General features: G+C 44.2%; 1 protein-coding gene across 3 annotated transcripts in view; it reads right to left on the bottom strand.

Moving 5' to 3' along the window:
• RAP1GAP2 (RAP1 GTPase activating protein 2) overlaps positions 1 to 17762 on the bottom strand; it is a 301497-nt gene that overhangs the window by 225696 nt on the left and 58039 nt on the right. The window contains exon 1 of one of the 3 annotated variants that reach the window (XM_005298907.5): positions 7587 to 7714. The exons of the other annotated variants lie outside the window; for them this stretch is intronic. The gene's annotated coding sequence lies outside the window, so the exon portion shown is untranslated. Of the gene's footprint in view, positions 1 to 7586; positions 7715 to 17762 lie in introns of those variants that run through there. 3 annotated transcript variants of the gene reach the window in all.

The following is a 17762-nucleotide window of genomic DNA, read 5'->3' as shown; positions in this document are numbered from 1 at the left end:
AGGGTACACATACCATTATGTACAGAAAGGTAACGTGACTTACCAGTGGTCACACAGGGAAGTCAAAACCTTCAGCTCAGATTGGCCTTTATGATTATCCGAGCTCCCAACTGCTTTGCTCTAACCACCCATCCAAACAGCCCCTTTTCAGCTTCACGAACAAGTCTACATACCAACAAATTCAAATGGAAGAGCGAACGTAAGCTGGTTTTTACTGAGGTCACCCAGTAAGAGGCATTTCAACAATACAGACAAGGTTACATTGGATTTAGCCCAAATCATTAGAAGTGGCTAGAGGAACACACTGCTGATTACAGAAATTGATTTGTCCTGAAGCATTAGAAGCCCCTATTGGTTACTCTGTTGTTTGAAAAACCAAATCCGATCAGGAGATTGAACAACTATTTACATTTAAGACATGTGATTTTTCTAAAATGTGAATTGCTGCTGGAAACATTCCAGTTACAGTATCGAAATACACTAGAGATATAAAAAAGAGGGGGCGGGGACACACGAACTAGAGTGCTGCCTCAGTAAAGGTGCTGGTGGCTTTTTAAGATTGTTGATCACAACATATGGATGGTGAAGTTATACTAGAAATACAACCAAGACACTAAGGAGGTTTGATTTATTTGTGCAAAGTAAAGTGGAGTATCAAGGGGAACAGACTGACACGATTTTGGAAACGTAAGTCACATGTATGAATTCAGGTTGATATCATGGCATTATTATGCAGTTGTTGACATCAAACTGGTTTTCCCACAAATGTTCCTCTGCCTCTGGGTAGCCACCATTGCCGACAGATGGTAGCCACCATCTACAACGCCAGATCGAGGACAATGAGGAGTGCCCAATTATAAGGATTATTGGCTGATCAAGGAACAGATATCCTAAGAGGGGTTGCCCAAGCTGGGAGAAGATACTTCCTCCTCTTGTCTAAAGGCAGGTGCAAACGGAGGGAGTGGAAGTTCTCCAAGGAGGCCAACAAGACAGAAGTGACTAAACAGGTGTTTAAAAAGGACTCGTAAGGGAAAAGACTCGCACACAAGAAGTTTGGGCAGGAGAAGGGAAGGGGACAGATGAGCCACAGTCAAAGAGGCAAGCTAAAGGAGAAGGCTCCATGTTTCAGAACCCACCCAACCACTACAACAGAAGGACATTGGACAGAGCCTCAGATGACCCTGACGCCACCTCAAAGAATATTCTTGAGTGGAGAGGAAACTGAGGCAGAGAACCACACATCAGATTTATTATTTTGGTATATCTGTGTGTTTGTTATGCTACTGAAGAACAATGCTGTGTGTTCGAGTCCTGTATGTACTACACCTAATCACAGGGCACCTGAGAGTGTTAATCTGCAATGCAGAAGGCTCATATCATCAGTGGGATTTTTTGGGAGAGGATGTGTTTAAGATACAGAGGAACCTGTGGGGTCAGCATTGGTTCCAGGGTCTGGGCAATGGGCTGTATGGTGTAAACAGGATGGTGCACTAGATAGACCAACTCTTGGGGTGCAGATCCTCTAAGGACCCCAAGATGAACAGTGTGCATGGACTCTGTTCGGACTCCAGAGGCTTAAAACACAGAACCAGCAGTCTGGTGAGTGATGAAGAGGTGGGGGGGGACTCAAGTGGACCCAGGAAGACATCCTTACAATCTATCTTTGCAGGGCATACCATAAAACCTTTTGTTAAATGGCTACTTCAAAAGCAGATCAGATCCTTAGCTGATGTAATTCACCCTAACTCCATTGACTTCAAGGTAACCATGCAAATTTACACAAGGTGAGGATCTGGCCATATGTCATTAGTGAGCGCAAGTTGGTTATGTACCTAGATGATGCCGTGATAAAATAGCATTGATTCAACTGGAGCTGTTGAAAGTGATTTGACAAGGGACTTTGTGTGTGGTCATAGCCAAAAAAAAAAAAAAATCAGCTTTTATTGAATGTCTATGAGTATTTGTACTTCTGCTAATCTCATTCTTAGAGGAAGAGAAGGCAAAACAATTTAAAGCCTGAATTTCTCAGGGGCAGGGGCCCAACAGGATTGCAGTGGAGATCAATATGTTTAACTATTTCAGCATTTAAAGTCTATTGATGCTAATCTGTCTTCTCAATACAGTATAGATCTCATTGTTACCTAGGAACTTTTAAGAGGATGAAGGACGGTCTTCAAGCTGCAGAAGGGGCCAAATCCCAAAGCCTGGTTCTCCTACTATGCAATACAAGTAACTCCTAGTTCCTCTGACACCCTGGGAGCAGAACATAGCCCGTGCAGTTCTCTTGGGTGACACCCCCAGTAGACTCAGGACAGAAGAGGCTTCTCCCCCTCAGAATACAGAAATCCCGCACATCAGGCTTGGCCGCAGGCGTATTCTAATGCATTGTGTAATAAGTTAGCTTGGTTCGTGGCACCATGCAAGCCAGGCACACAACACTAACACTTACAGGGCTCTCACTCGCTGCCAGCACAAGGGGACTTCAACCAACAACATTTTCACACTTAGGAACCCAAACCCAGGCACCTAGGTCAGCGACCTGATTTTTCAGAGGCACTGAGCACCAGCAGCACCCTTTGACATTGAGGGGTGCTCAGCATTTTTAAGGTCAGGCCACTTACTTAGAAGCTTAACTCCAGTTACCCAAGTTTGAGTGTTGGCTGTTGGGGTCTGTGACAAGGCTCCACTCACCGTGCTGGTGCCTCCTGCTGATCATCTTGGGGATTAGTGCCACACATCACTATATCCACGCCCGGTGGTGCCTCGCCCGCCATCACTTCTGCTCCCGGACCCATGTCGCTCCAAGGAACGCAACATTCTCTTTATGACACAACCCTGCGGCCGTGTCGTGATCTGTGCTCCCCGCTTCCAGGAGCGAGTGTCGCAATCCAACTGTCCCGCCACTTCCCCAGCGGCGACTGCAGCCAATTATTCGGCCACTTCCCCAGTGGACCCAGCACCCTCTTCGTCCTTGCCTCAGTGCCTCAGCCTGCAAATCCCAGCAGCCAGCCAGGAGCTCTTCTCTAGCGTCCCTGGTCCCTGCTAGCAGCACTGCTCTGTCCAGGGCGCTAGCTTCCTTCTGCCCGCCAGACACCCAGTCCTCCCTCCTTAAACTTCAGGGAGTAACTGTCTAGGCTCTGCCCTGCAGTTCTTCTTACATGGGCCTCCTGGGACCTGATTAGTTGTTCCTTGCAGCCCCTCTCCTATTGTCTGCTTTCTGCACAGCCTCTCTAGGGCCCTATTAACCCTTTGCTGCCAGTATGGGGTAAACACCCCATCACAGGGTCCTTCCCCTATTATAGAAAGTGCTAGGATAAAAGGTGCCCCATTACTAGTCTTCCTACTTTACAGAAAATGCAATCATTTACCCTCAAACAGCTACTTGCTACACAGTAGTCAAGAGTCTTTTAGACACCCAGCAGGGCCGGGGCTCTGGCTACTTGTATAACTGATGGAGATGCTGAATGTGCAGTTTCCCCACAATGCAGTTGTTATTTAACAAAAAACTTCTTTGGTTTAATTAGTGTTTAGTCCACATTAGAGATGGGCCCTAACCTAAAGCCCAGATCCAAATACTCCTCAACTTTGAGAAAGTTTGTAACCAAGTCCAACCCTTGCAGATCATGAGTATTTGGAGAGTGCTTAAAAATATAAAAAGGATTATAGAGCATTATTATTAGACTGGGACTTTTTAAATATCAGGAGCTGGAGTGACTGTCCTGAGTTCATTTAGCACTGTACTTTTTCCCACCACACAGTGACGACAGTAAGAGATCACAGGGTACATGGCACAGTCTTGACTTTAATTTGGTTACTCAGAAGATTAAAGAGATACTGGGAGCCAGTCTCTCTTGAACATACCATGCACTGCCCTTATATCCAAATAAATCTATTTAAAATACAAACATTTTAGTTTACATACAATGCATGTTTTCACTCAGCATATGCAAGTCACCCTAGTGCAGGCACCTTGTGCAATACTGAAACCCAAGTAACACCACTTACTTGGGGCTTCAGGGGTGCCTAGGATTTTGTTTGAGACCTTTGCACCTGGTGGAAATTCACCTGTTGTGGGGATGAACATGGGCAGATATATACTTGAAGCAGCAGCTTACCTACTCTGTCATCAGGTGCATCCACTACCTTGATTTTCATACCCATCAAGAAAAACACCCGCGACTGGCACTTTTGAATTACCGCTCCTCTTCTGAGGTTTGGTTTATGAACATAAAGTAAGCTTCACTGAAAGCAAGTCTTCTAGTCCCCTTCCCCAAACTCACCAGTTCTGTCCAGCCCGTCCCAAAGTCCTTGCAGACCTTCACCAGAGCTTCATCACCCTTATCCTTCCCTCCAGGGCTTCACAGTCCTAGATAGCCTTTCCCAGCTGAGGCTTCACCCACGCTTTGCTTTGCTCCCTGCAGGTCTGTCAACTAAGATTTCCACCACCAGCAAACTCCTGCATCCCTCTGCTTTCTGAGCAACAGGCTTCCTTTATATACTGTGGCTGGTCACATGATTGTCACCTGATATTTTCCTCCCCTCCCTCTGACTACAATTCCCCAGAATCCCTCAGGGAACTACGCATCCCAGCATGCCTGCTCTTAAAGGGGCTGAGCCTTGGAACATGGTTGACTGGCTCTGGGACATCACTATCCTTAAATGGGGTACACCACAATACCACATCTGTGTGTTCAATGGTTCTGCTCTTTCTAGGGTCAAGGGTTTTATCTGATCTTAAAAGATGACAGACCAAGAAATTTCACAGCTTTCCAATCTTTCAATGTATTCTTTAACCATTATTAATTGGAACCCATTTTAATGGGCAGTGCTATTCTGCATTTTATGGCCATAGCGCTAACCACATTAGAATCCCATCCCTTCAACAATGATTAAAGAGCAGTGAAATTTCCTACGGGGCCATATTTTTTAGAAAGAATCTGTTCATACATCGCAGATTTTCTGTATTTCTTTCCTCCTGCTCTTTATTACTGAGAGGATCTAGTTCTTTGGGTCTCACGCTCTTCCTTGGGCGTGAACATAGCTCGGAAGGGATGCACCAAAACTCTGAGGGGCCTTGAAAGAAGCAGTGTGTGTGCATACACAAACACACACTGCATCTCCAGAAGGTCCAGACTGCAGTGTGCACACACACATATGCATACATATTCACACACATACGCCCACACTGAATCACAGAAGATCCAGTATGCAGCACATACACACACACACACACACACACACACACACAGTACATCCCCAGAGGGCAGCTTCCCCCACCACACTCTGAAGGTCCAGAGCACACGACCACTACTCTCAAGCAAGCAAACAGACTAGAACCACTGCATGGACATACTATAACATGACTCCCCCGGACACTACCATCACCAGGACTACCTATATTTCAGGACTATTCCATCCTTTGCTGTGATCCCTTAGCTGCTGCTGCTTGGAGTAGCATTAACTACTCAGATGCTGGGACTGAACAACAAGGGATGGATCACTCGATAACTGCCCTGTTCTGTTCATTCCCTCTGGGCCACCTGGCTCTGGCCACTGTCAGAAGACAAGATACTGGCCTAGATGGACCATTGGTCTGACCCAGTATGGCCGTTCTTATGTTAACTTTGCAGCGCATATTTATCTGTATTTAATAGGCGACAACAGCTGAAGCAAAAAGGGCTGGTCTTGACTCCTTCCCTTTCCATCTGACCATTCCCCTACAAATCCACTTAATGGTTCTCCTGCACTGTTGCCTTACGATCAGTCTCTTTTTATGGGTGAAGACATGCAGGTGGGTTTCTGGTCACTTTTCTTATTAAGTTGTAACGTATTAAATCTATCCACGCTCCGCGCTGTTTAACCAAATGGCCAAGAGGAGATGGGCTGAGAGAGGTGTTCTGGATCACAATTAGGTTTAAGCAGGGTTCACAGTTCTGATTCAAGGCCAAATCAGGGCTATTTTGATTTTGTACTGGGTTATACCTACATCATGTTCTTGCAAGACTGCAGACCATGATGTCAAAAATCTCAGTAAATCAGCCTCTCTCACAAGATCTTGAATGTTCTTGTGAGATTTCAGCTTCATCCAAACCAGAACCAGAAAATAAAGCCCCTTCTGGTTTAGGATCCAACCTGGAACCAGGAGTAGGCATGGATCCGTGCCCCACATGAAACTGGAGGGGTTCAGATTTATGACCCTGGTTTTGGCTAATCTCTAGCTCCTCAGGCGGAGGTTGTATCTGTTTCCATCACAGCCAATAGTGATACACAAGTGATTCTGACTTCAGGTGCAGAACAGGCGGCAGAAGCAGATGGACTCACACACACAAAAAATCATCATCCTATTTTCATGCAAATAGCCTTAGCAAAAAAGAATGAAGGAGGAGAGGTGCAGAAAAGATCTGGTATAGAAGCAGAGCATATTTATTCATAGGGTTACCATCAGCTACCCTTTAAGAGGCATCTATTATAAAGGAAGAAAGAGATTAGTTAAACCTGCTACACACAAAAACTGAGTTATGCTGTCTGAATCCCACTTCTTAGTCTGAATTTAGAATCACTGGCTGATTTCCAATCCTGAATATAATGTGCCGTGTGGGCAGATACTATGTCCCTGGCAATACTATAACAACAAGGGTCTTAAAGACAGGCAGTGCCTGGAATACACAAAATCAGAATAGAAGACAAAATCTCATTCCCTTTTTACACCTGGGATGCAAATGACCGATCTCCCATCCCTTATCACTGCTGTGGTATAGCACATGAACAGGGTTCGTCGCTTGTACTGTGCCCACAGAGATGAGACTGACAAGAGCAGTGCTGTGCACTGTATATGCTTTATGAGCATGCATTATGCCCTGTCTTCTCAAGATAAGCGAGAGATCTTCCACAAACACAACAAAGGGGAAGAGGGTCTCTACTGAAAACATTATACTGCGATAGTAAAGATATATATTCAGAGAAAGCTTCTCCATTGTCCTATTTATGTCAAGCATACAGTACTTTAGAGATGCATGTTCGCAGAGGTGGTGTCTGTCTGCAGGCAGAATGTCCCCCTACACAATTCTAGTAAAAAAGCCATTTGAAAAGAGCACCAACAATCAAGAATTCCCCATTGACATAGGCGAGCAGAGCACTGAAGAGACCTTTTGAAGTTGCCTCCTTTGAATTTTCAAATTTCCACATAAGCCTTGAAATCATTTGCTGTTCCAAATAATGTGGCATGCGACGGTAGCTTACATACAGATCACACATTCGAATCAAGAAGGATATTCTTGGTGTCCACATGCATCTAATGTATAAAGCCCTCCTGTTCAATTACACATTTAACACAGACACACAAATTGATATTTGTAAGACACTGAAACAATAGCTCCTCCAGACGTGCCTTAATTTACATGCACACAAACATACAGTAGAGAGACAAGGACAATTATGTACTTTATACCGTATGTATACACGTTTTCCATTAAAGAGCTGCTGTGTATACATTTTCTACTTCACATATGGATAGCCACATGGTCCTCAAATATTGCTATATATCGTGACCACAGTTCAAATTTAGCACGACTCAAACGATATCTTACCTTGATTTTCTTGCTGCTCTCTCTATGCAAAATTTACACTTACTGTTACCATCAAGGCTAAATAAATGCAGAGAAATGTAATTGCTCCAGCCACACAGTGCTCCTGACGTGGAGCTGCAGCTATTGCATTGTTGATTTTAGTAGATTATGTGTCTGGCTTTGCTAACCTGCTGTTTTAATGCTCCATGGGCTCTTGGCAAAACACCAACAATACTCACTGCCACAAGGGGGCTTTAACAGCTCGCGGGTGCTGTTTATCGCAGCAATCCGTCTGTGCTTTTTAAAGGAGACAAAAGAGTTGTTTTTAAGTGTTTTGACTGCATTAGGGCGACAGTTGTTGGATGCAAAAGAATATTTTTTTTAAATACATCTGTGCCGATCCCCTCTATTCCACCCGTGTGGACTCAGCCAGCATTTAGATTAGAAAAATTGGAATAAAGGTATGTGCATTTTAAAGGCGGTAGCAGGCTGAGAATCTAAGACTGTTACTAGGGGTGGCTATGGGTAAAAATGAAGGGGGGAGGGTCATTAAGCATTAAATTATTGGGCCAGATCCTCGGCTGGTGTAAATTGATGTTGACATGAATGGAGCAACACCAATTTACGAAAGCTGAGGCTCCACCAGCCTATTCAATCTTTTTGTTTTCCTCTAGAAAGGAAGGGTTCAGCCGTTTATTAAAAAACCCTAAACCCTTCTGATTAAATTCTGAAAGCAGAGTCTCTAATACTGCACATACCCCATTGTTGGGATGTGACGGGATGATTGAAATAAAGAAAGACATGGATCATGACCGGATTTCAAATAAAAGCCCTTAAGGGCCAGAGCCCCCACTAAAATAAATGGCAAAAATTCTATTGGCCTCTGTTTGACCCATGCTTCTAAATCTCAGCCCAGTTTATGCTGCATCCCCTCTGCTAGCTGTCAAAATCAGGCTAATGGTGTAACCCTGTCAATCGGTTTAATCCAGGTCTACACCAAACTTGCAGCAATTTAATCAAACTGGTTTAGAAATAGATTTAGTCAAATCAGTGCCACGCCCTGGTGTGGTGGCACTTAAATCAGTTTAAAAGTGTCTAATATCGACCTAGCTTAATTCAGTTAATAGAGCTACACCAGCAAAGAATCTGGCCTCTAGAGTATTAGCCTGCCCTCTAGTGGATGGCGGCCAGTTTACGCAACATTCTGGATTTTGCAGAATTCAGAAACATCTATATATGTGGATTAGAACTATCTAAATATTTATACTAAGTTTAGCAGCAATTTATAAGATTTTTTAAAAATATGATCAAGTGTCAGACCTTAAGACCTGTGAACATTACAGTGTTTGTGCACAAATACACACACGCACTGCCCCCACAGTTCCCATTGGCTGTGGTTCCCGAGTGCTGGGGCGAGGGCAGCGTGTGGAGCATCCCTGGCCGCCCCAGCACCTAGGGGCTGCAGGGACATGCTGGCTGCTTCTGGGAGCCGCGTGGAGCCTGCCTTAGCCCTGCTGTGCCACTGACCAGACTTTTAACTGCCCAATCAGCGGTGCTTACCGGAGCTGCCAGGATCCCTTTTCAACTGGGTGTTCCGGCTGAAAGCCGGATGCCTGGCAGCCCTACCATGGACCAGGACCCCATTGTGCTAGGCACTGTACAAACACAGAACAAAAAGACAGTCCCTGCCCCAAGGAGCTTACAATCTAAGTAGTTAGATGGCTTGCTCCTATGCAACACTAGTGTGGAAAGGCCAATGTGAACACAAAAAAATCCAGACTCAGAAAGCCTATCAAGAACTGGTACATTGGGTTTGCGCTGTATCACAAACTAATCTAGAATGCATACTCTCTAAGGCCTGATTCAGCAATGAACATCAGCATGTGCCTAATGTAGAGCACCTGAGTAGTCCCACTGAAGTCAATTTGCAAATTTTCAAAATGACCTAAGTGACTTAGGATCCTAAGTCCCATTTTCAGAAGTGACTTGGGCACTTTAGAGCCTAAATCTCTCTGAAAGTCAATGGGAGTTAGAACCTAAGCCACCGAGGTGTATTTGAAAATTTTACCCTATGGGACTTCTCGAATGCTTATCGTGCCTTGCTGAATTAGCTTTTGAGATTCACCCATCTGCGCACTAGGAACTGGACTGGGTCCCCAACTCTATTTCACCTGGTCCCCAAACAGGCACTGGATGGAACTACTTCCTGTCACTACTGGCATGGGCCCCAGTTGAAATGGTGACCTACAGATGAAAAGCTTTTGTGTGCCACTCCAATTCCTCAATCAAATTTGACCCTTTCTTTTGCATTTAATGTATTTCAAGGCCTCTATAAATAAGACTCTGGATAAAATTAATATCGGACCAAACATTTTAGAGCTATGTAATATATTTACATATAAATGTAAAACATTTCAGACTATGGTATTTGCCATGTGATTATATAATGTCATCTTGTTCTGCAGTTGTATTGGTTTCATGTTCATTGTATGTCTCCATACAAAGACACAGCATGCCTAGAGATAGTTATGGGAAACTGTCAGCTCAAGTTATGTGAAACAGACAAAGACTACGTAGGGAAGCAAGAAGTTAACAATTTTTAAAAATAGAAACACTTGGTTTTACACAGTGCCCCAATAACCTGGAGCGAGAAAGGCCACTGGGACAATAAACTAATAAAAAACTGTTGTGTGTACTTGAATAGTAAGGATTTGGAAAGCAAATAGGATCTCAGCATGGCTGGTGAGATAAAGAGCATTGTTCCTAAATCATCTTACATATTTTTTCCAGTTATTCTTTTCGTTCCAGTTATTGTGCACTGCTCTGCACCCTGGATAGTTATTTACAGCTGTGAAAAGTAGGCCTAAACTGCTACCAAACCAGAATTCTCCCATCACTCACTCATACAGGTGGCAGCTTTTTAATCCACTTTGCACAGGTGGAAGTGAACACATTAGCACAAGGCACTAGAGAAATCAGGCCTAAGCCAGCTTTTCCATCTCAGCTGTAGTGGACAACTTACTCAGCTAGTCTGTCTATATACCTCTACCCCGATATAACGCGACCCGATATAACATAAATTCTGATAGAACGCGGTAAAGCAGCGCTCCGCGGGAGTGGGGCTGCGCACTCGTGAATCAAAGCAAGTTTGATAGAACGCGGTTTCACCTATAATGCGGTAAGATTTTTTGGCTCCCGAGGACAGCGTTATATCGAGGTAGAGGTGTATTTATTTGTACTTCAGTAGCACCCCAAGACCCCAACCCGGATAGAGGCCTCATTAATCTAGAAACTGTACAAACACAGAACAGAAGAGGGTCCCTGCCCCCAAAGAGCTTACAATCTAAATAGACCAGACACCATTAGCAACACTGTGAACACTACTGAGAGCAGCAAAAAAGGGAAAACAGGTCTGATTCCCCTCTCGTGACAGCTTTACTTTGGGAAGAACCATTCACTTAACAGGGTTATACCTGATTTACACCAATTTGAGAGCAGAGTTAGCCTCAATGTGAGTATACAAGGCAACTTTCTGTCTCAGGATTCCAGATTCTGTGGTGTATAATTCTGTTCTACCTTTGTCAGCGACTGCTCTAAGCAACAGCTGGTCTTTTGTGTATTCCCTTATGGTGGGTTTCATTTTATTTTATTTACATGCCTCTTAGGTTGGGATCCACATCATATTTTGTCCCCTTTTCTCTTCTATCCTTACCCAAAAATACCCGGAACTAGATAACTCTGAAAGCGTGCGGCACACACTTTCCAAATGAAGAAGAGGCTGTATACACAGGAGAACATAATTTCATGCACAAATACGTATTTCAGATAACATGGGGAGTTTGCTGGCCTTAATTGCTATTGAAAGCCTCCTGGGTTTGTAAAAGTTTCACATAAGCTAAATTCGATGTGGTGTATTGATTTCATTTCCATTAGCTTATTTTCAGAGATGTCGTGTGCGCCATCCAAACTCTTACCTCAGAGTCCGCATTGCTCTACCCTTGCCACTAGCAGTGATCCTGGATCCTCCTACTTCAAAAGGCGTCTCTCCCCAGAAGACCTCTACCACACGGATTGGCTGGAGCAGGATGTAATCATGCCTAGGAGTACTGCCTCTAGATGTGGTGGGCAGGATCCTCAGGGGATGTAAAGTGGTGTAGAGCCATCAAAGTCAGTGGCGGTATGCCCAATTACATGAGCTGAGGATGTGATCTGAATTTCCAGGCAGAACATTTACCTCACAAGGGGCTACTTGGGTGCTGGTGGGAGCAGGATTTGAAACATTTCTATAACCAGGTGATGTGAAATCCATAAGCAACAACAATATCCATGTTCTTGTTGCCAGATGGCCAAGATGGCTTTTCTTGAACAGGACCATTAAGTGAATTTATACAGACGTATTAAGCATACCTGCTATTAATCCTTCTGCCAAATGGTACCTCCTCTTGTCAGGACAGGGTCAGCGATCATTATGCAAAGAAAGCAATGGCAACATAGGGGCTGTGGTATTATTAATGTGACACACGATCGCTGTGACAGCCTGAAACTCCTTATAGCATCTTGCGATTGGGAGGCCACTTGAGGCACCAAAAATGTGCTTTAATTGAAGCCCTGTAAACGTTACCCTGTGACCAACAGCAGTTATTATGCAGAAGAAGTGTCACCGCACAGAGGTCCGTGTGATTGTCAGCTCTTCGTGACTGCTTTTTCCATCAAAGGAAAATGAAGCCCTGTCAGGACTCCAGGGTGTCTGGAAATTGCAAAGAGTCTTGCTATGAAGGGAGATAAAAAAAACGGCAATGCAATATTCAGAAATGGCCATTACCTTGTCATCGCGAATGCATCCCATCGCCTCAATAATGCAAAGTGACATAATTTGCACCCCGATCAGAAAGTACGTTGCAGGCTCTACAAAGAGATGGGCAGGAGCCGCTGAAATACGATCAGCAGGCTGACAGACTGATTTTCCGGAAGAGAGGCCTTCCTCACTACTTCCTTTGCAGCTGAGAGAAGAAGATCGCAATCCACCTGTGGCAGTGGCTGCCAGCCACTGAAGTAGCATTGGAAGTCTGGGGAAGGGACGGGTATTCTCCTTCTCATCCGTGCATTGATGTGCTGAGGTAACAAGCAAGGTATTCATTTAGGGTGTGAGACTTGCCTTGACAGGGCCTAGTCCTCATGCTGTCTCTCTGAAAAGGGGTGGATTCCACCATTAGTTTTTAGTTACTGAGATAGGCCTGAGTCACAAAGTCTGGATCCAGCTCAGAACTTCCCCAGAATTCAGGGGGAGTTGTGAATGGTGGGTTTTGGTTTGGTTCCAACATGGTTTTATTTACCATCCATGACTAACTCTTCCTCTGACAAACATAACACATTATTGCCCATTTGGCTTACTGTTCTGTCACTTATTCCTATTCGCTTGTTCCCTATATGATTTTATAACATTTGGGGGATGCAGAACCTTTTAGAACAGGAAGGGCCCAGAAGTGGTGGCCAGAAGAAGCCAGGCGGACAAAGCACTAGAAAAATATGGCACCATGAGCAATGCTACACTCATTCCCGCGATAGGGATGACAAGACCTAGTAGGTCATTTTCACCTCTAACTTCTTGGATTCTATTGTAGGATTTAATCTCACTTGCTCCCAGCGCGTTTTGCACAGGGTCACCCCTTACACAAACACAGACAAAGCCTCTGCTTCACATTATCCAGAGAAAGTCTCGATTTAAAAATGAGGAATTTATCGATGGTCATCACATTTTTGATGAACGTTCTGGCCCATTCATGTACCCTCATAAGGCTTTCAAACACTTTAAGTAGCAGACTTGATTCTTTACTATTAACATATTGTGAACGAATGGCAGCTATAGAAATTAAAGTGGATCTAAATGATGTTACCAGGCTTCTAGATGCTACATAGGCTTTTCCTGACAGTGACTGGTTTTCTATGTGTTTCAATAACATCGAGCACAATGAGGCTTGATCATGGTAGGCATCATTGGGCCCTACCTCTATACAAAAAGATTTTATTAAGATGATGTTAAAAAAAAGTGAATGGTACAGAGTTTAAGCATAGAAGTTTCTGGTTATCAGGGGATAACGTACAGATTATCGAGGGTGCAAAGTCTGGTTTAAGATCAGGTGGCATAAGGAATACATAATCTGAAATATCCCCAATTGGGGGCAAAAGGTTGATGGGTCAAAGTACAGGCATTGAGATATGAGGGTATGAAGTTCATAGAGTGGCTATGTTCGGGTGTGGAGTATAATGAGTGGATATGATGAGGAGGATGGATTGACCTTCATTTGGTGAGATTTAATGTTCAGGGAGTTTATGGTTCATATGATCCAATGGAGAAAGTCTCTTGGTCCCTTTCTCGTAGTGGGAGAACGATGTCACTCTGGTACTGTCGGTGGCCAGTGATGTGCTCGATGTAGATGTCCCTGGACCATCGGATGGTGTCTGAGACCATGAGGCGCCGCATGAGCCGTGCGTAGTGTCGACCGATCCCGCAGGTCCCCAGCACACGCTCGTTGCAGGAATCCCAGGCGCCCAGGGCTCCAACGATCAGGGCGTCCAGCGGCACCTCATAGCCCTTCACTCTCAGGGTGTCAGCCAGGGGGGTCTGCAGCATGCTTAACTTTAATTTGAGCTGGTGTCAAATGGGAGTAGTAATGCTTAACCATCCTTGTAAAGTGTTTTGAGGTCTACGGGCAATGAGGGTTACAAGTGTTCGCTATTATTGTACTCTGGCTATTTTGGTCAGACAATTGGAGACCAAGTCCATCAAGACTATCTTAACACATTCAAACTACTCCTGAACCAAAGCAGCAAAGCAGGACTAGTTAGGGAATCTGTCTACGCTTTCAGTACAGAAGCAGGAAATGAACTGGGATCTCCTAACAGCCACCAGCTAATCTCTCAGAGTTGTATCGATTAGAACCTTGCTTTGAAATGTGATGACGTCACTAGTCATGGGAAAAGGCACGTCATTCCACCCCAGAGGCATGGTGTGCCACACATGCAGTGCCCAGCCCAACACACATGCTAAATGTGTCCATGTCTAAAACCACAGCAATAAGAAGCATTTCTACCCTCATATGTACTCATATATAGATCTTTCCTTGTTGGCTCTCAGAGCACAGAGAGGCTCTGATTTACATCAGGCCATAGACTGCACCCGTGGCGGCATCAGGACTAGAACTTGGTTTTCCAGACTCCTCATCCTGCACTCTAATGCCTACCACATGCTGCATCTCCCCTATCAATAATCTCCAAAGGCAGACGGGAAAACAAAATATGCTCTCTGCTACAGTGGTTGGGTGCAATTAGATACAGAGATGTAGCAGTGCGTTAATAAAACAGACCAGCAAAGACCAAAAATAATACAGGGAGACAGTTCCTCAGAGGAAACACTAAACCGAGGAAATTAAAACTTCAGCATCACTGCGTACATGATATACAATGTTACTTCGAAGCAGGATTTGAATTGGGGGTACACAAGCATGGATCCAACACACCAGCACTGCTCCTAAACTGCCTTCTCATTCTCCAGAGTCTCCACTTTCATTTTAAAAGAGGGGAGTCTCTAGATGCCATGGAAGAAACCTTGGAAAACGTGAACCAACTGCCACCAATCCAGGGGCAACGCTCTGAGTTTGCAGGGAATCTGATGCAACAGCTCTGAGGTTTGCATTTCTCTATTCATTTCCATGGGTGCTAATTCTGATGACGATATTTTAAAAGGTCAACATTGCTAACTATTTCATTGCTCAAGCATGCAAGACGGGAGACCATGTATTGTACTATGAAGACCTACACAGTCGATTGTGGGTGACTGCAAATTTAGGAGGGGGTGGACCTGGATGATATATTTTTTCCCCCAGTCAAGAAAGAGCCAAGCAGAAGGAACCAAGCAAGAGATCTGAGCCCCACCAAGAAGAAACAGAACCCAGAGAGCATCCAAGATCATATATTGAGCAGCTCCACAATCTGCTGAGGGCAGCAGCTCATTACTGGCATCTTGAGCAGGCGGAGCTTGTTTTGTGGGTGGAGCCTGGAAGAGAACCATTGTCTTATTCTTTCAACCCCTGCTTCAGAGGCACTGGCTTCGGCGGTCTCCAATGCACTCCATTAACCATCGTTAAGTTGTTCATCGCATCACATCTCGTCACACAACGTTCGATGCATCACTTAATCTGGCCACTGACTTTCCACATATTTGAATAGATTTTTTCCAAGTAACTTCCCTGCCCACTGGGAAAATCAAATAATCGAATGGAATTAACTCTTAACAACACTGAACATTAATTATGGATTACATTTCTTGCACTTAAGTTCTGCGTTCAGCAGGGTAACAATGCATCAACAGCAAGATTAATGCAAGCAGGGGTGGTGATTTGCAAAGATCAGTTAAAATTAACAGGCAGCTTGGTAATTTAAATAAAATAAACACTCTTTGCCAACTTCAGAGGGGCAATTACAAAGTCCTTCTGGATGGTCCCTTGCTGAGAAATCACCATTTGAAGAAAACAGCTGTCACATGAATGACATATGTATTCAAATTCACGTCTGCTCTTAAAACAATAAGGGAAACTATTATGGCTTATAGCACGCACAAAAGAGAGACTCTCGAGCAGTCTTCCTGTTGCTAAGACTTGGGACAGAATTTTTAAAAAAGAGGTCGGCTCACTAGGTGCTGGTCTCTTTTGAAAATCTGGCCCCAACTGGGGGTCCTGAGCATTTTGGGGGGAGATTTTCAAAGGTGAAAAGGGCACCCAAAGTCAGTGGGAATTGAGGGCCACACTCGGCCTTTGAAAAGCTCCCTCTTGAAAATCTGGCTCCGAGCTCTTTGCGCAAATTTGGCCCTTAGTTCCAAATCCTGCCTTCTCTCCACATCATCATATCCTCACCGTGGTATTTGCTTTCTCCATGGGGTGGGGTGTGGGGAGAGATACCGGTATAACAGGCCTGATTTTGCTCTCACTTCACTCCCGGGACTTCCTGCTGAGTGACACGCATGTAACCAAGATCAAAACGATGCCCAACAGGTCTGGTCCTGGGCCTTAGCACCACATCTGAAATTCCTCCCAGAAAGTTCTACCAAAGCAGAACAAAACCACACCACACAGGGAGAAATTCACCAGCGCACAGTGGATTATGCCCCAAGACCCAGTGGAGCTTATCCCGAGGGCTTACATAGGGCATGTGCTGGCTCTTTGCATGGGGTGAATTTCACCCTTCATTATAGTTCTCGCATCCCCAGTTAGAAAGGGTTCTCGCTCTCTGAACCTCTAGCTCCATTAAATTCTCTTTGTTTCCAGCTCTTCTTTGCCTGTCTTGATATTTCTGTTCATGTGAATCCATGCAGGTAAATACTTCAGAACTCTTAAGGGTACCTGGAGCAAAACTGCTCCTGAAATAAAAACGGAAAAGCTTTCAGACGTGTATCTGTGCAGAGATGTTCTTCAAGGCTCTTGAAAAGCAGGAAAATAGGTACTGTGTTATGTGTTGCTTCCAGCCCACAAGATTTTTATGTTAATTGGTTTTTTTATCACAAAACACTCAATTTAAAATGGTAGCCATGCATATGCATTGCAGGCAAAGAAAGCTATAGTGCCCCTCAGATCAGTGGCTCAGAGATGTATTTTCAGCGAGCTTTGAAGGAAAGAATGTAGGCGCTGAATGAAATCTCTGTATTGGAACAAATATTCTTCAGATATTTTATGTACACTCAACAGTTCAGTCCATGCGATATGCAGCCGGCTGCTTCTGTTTCATTTTCAATATATGCCTCAAGTGTACAAAAATCATGAGTCAGGTCCCCAAAAAATTTGGGATTGGTTTAAAATCATGAAACTTTTAATAATCTGGAGTTCTTTTTCTTTAATTTCTGGCTTTTAGCCTTTAGGGTGCACTTGCATTGTGTTTTCAAGCTTTTCTCTGCAACCATAAGGACCAGAAACCTACTTTAAAAAAAAACAAAAAAACAAAAAACAAAAAAAAAGAAAGAAAGCTGAGATTCTCATGTATTCACGTGACTCCAGGAGCTGGGACTTTAAGAAACAAACCAGATATCATGATGAGACTCAAAACAAGGTCCTGAGCATTGGCAAAACTGTGTACATGTAGTAGAGCTGGTTGAACTGCTTGTGGGTGGAATTTTCAAAAGTGCTGAGGTGACTCTCAGTGGGATTTGTG

The sequence above is a fragment of the Chrysemys picta genome, chromosome 19 (genome assembly GCF_011386835.1).
Source record: "Chrysemys picta bellii isolate R12L10 chromosome 19, ASM1138683v2, whole genome shotgun sequence".
Classification (NCBI taxonomy): Eukaryota; Metazoa; Chordata; order Testudines; family Emydidae; genus Chrysemys; species Chrysemys picta.
The sequence above is the reverse complement of the archived record's forward strand: the minus strand, read 5'-3'. Positions and strand labels throughout refer to the sequence as shown.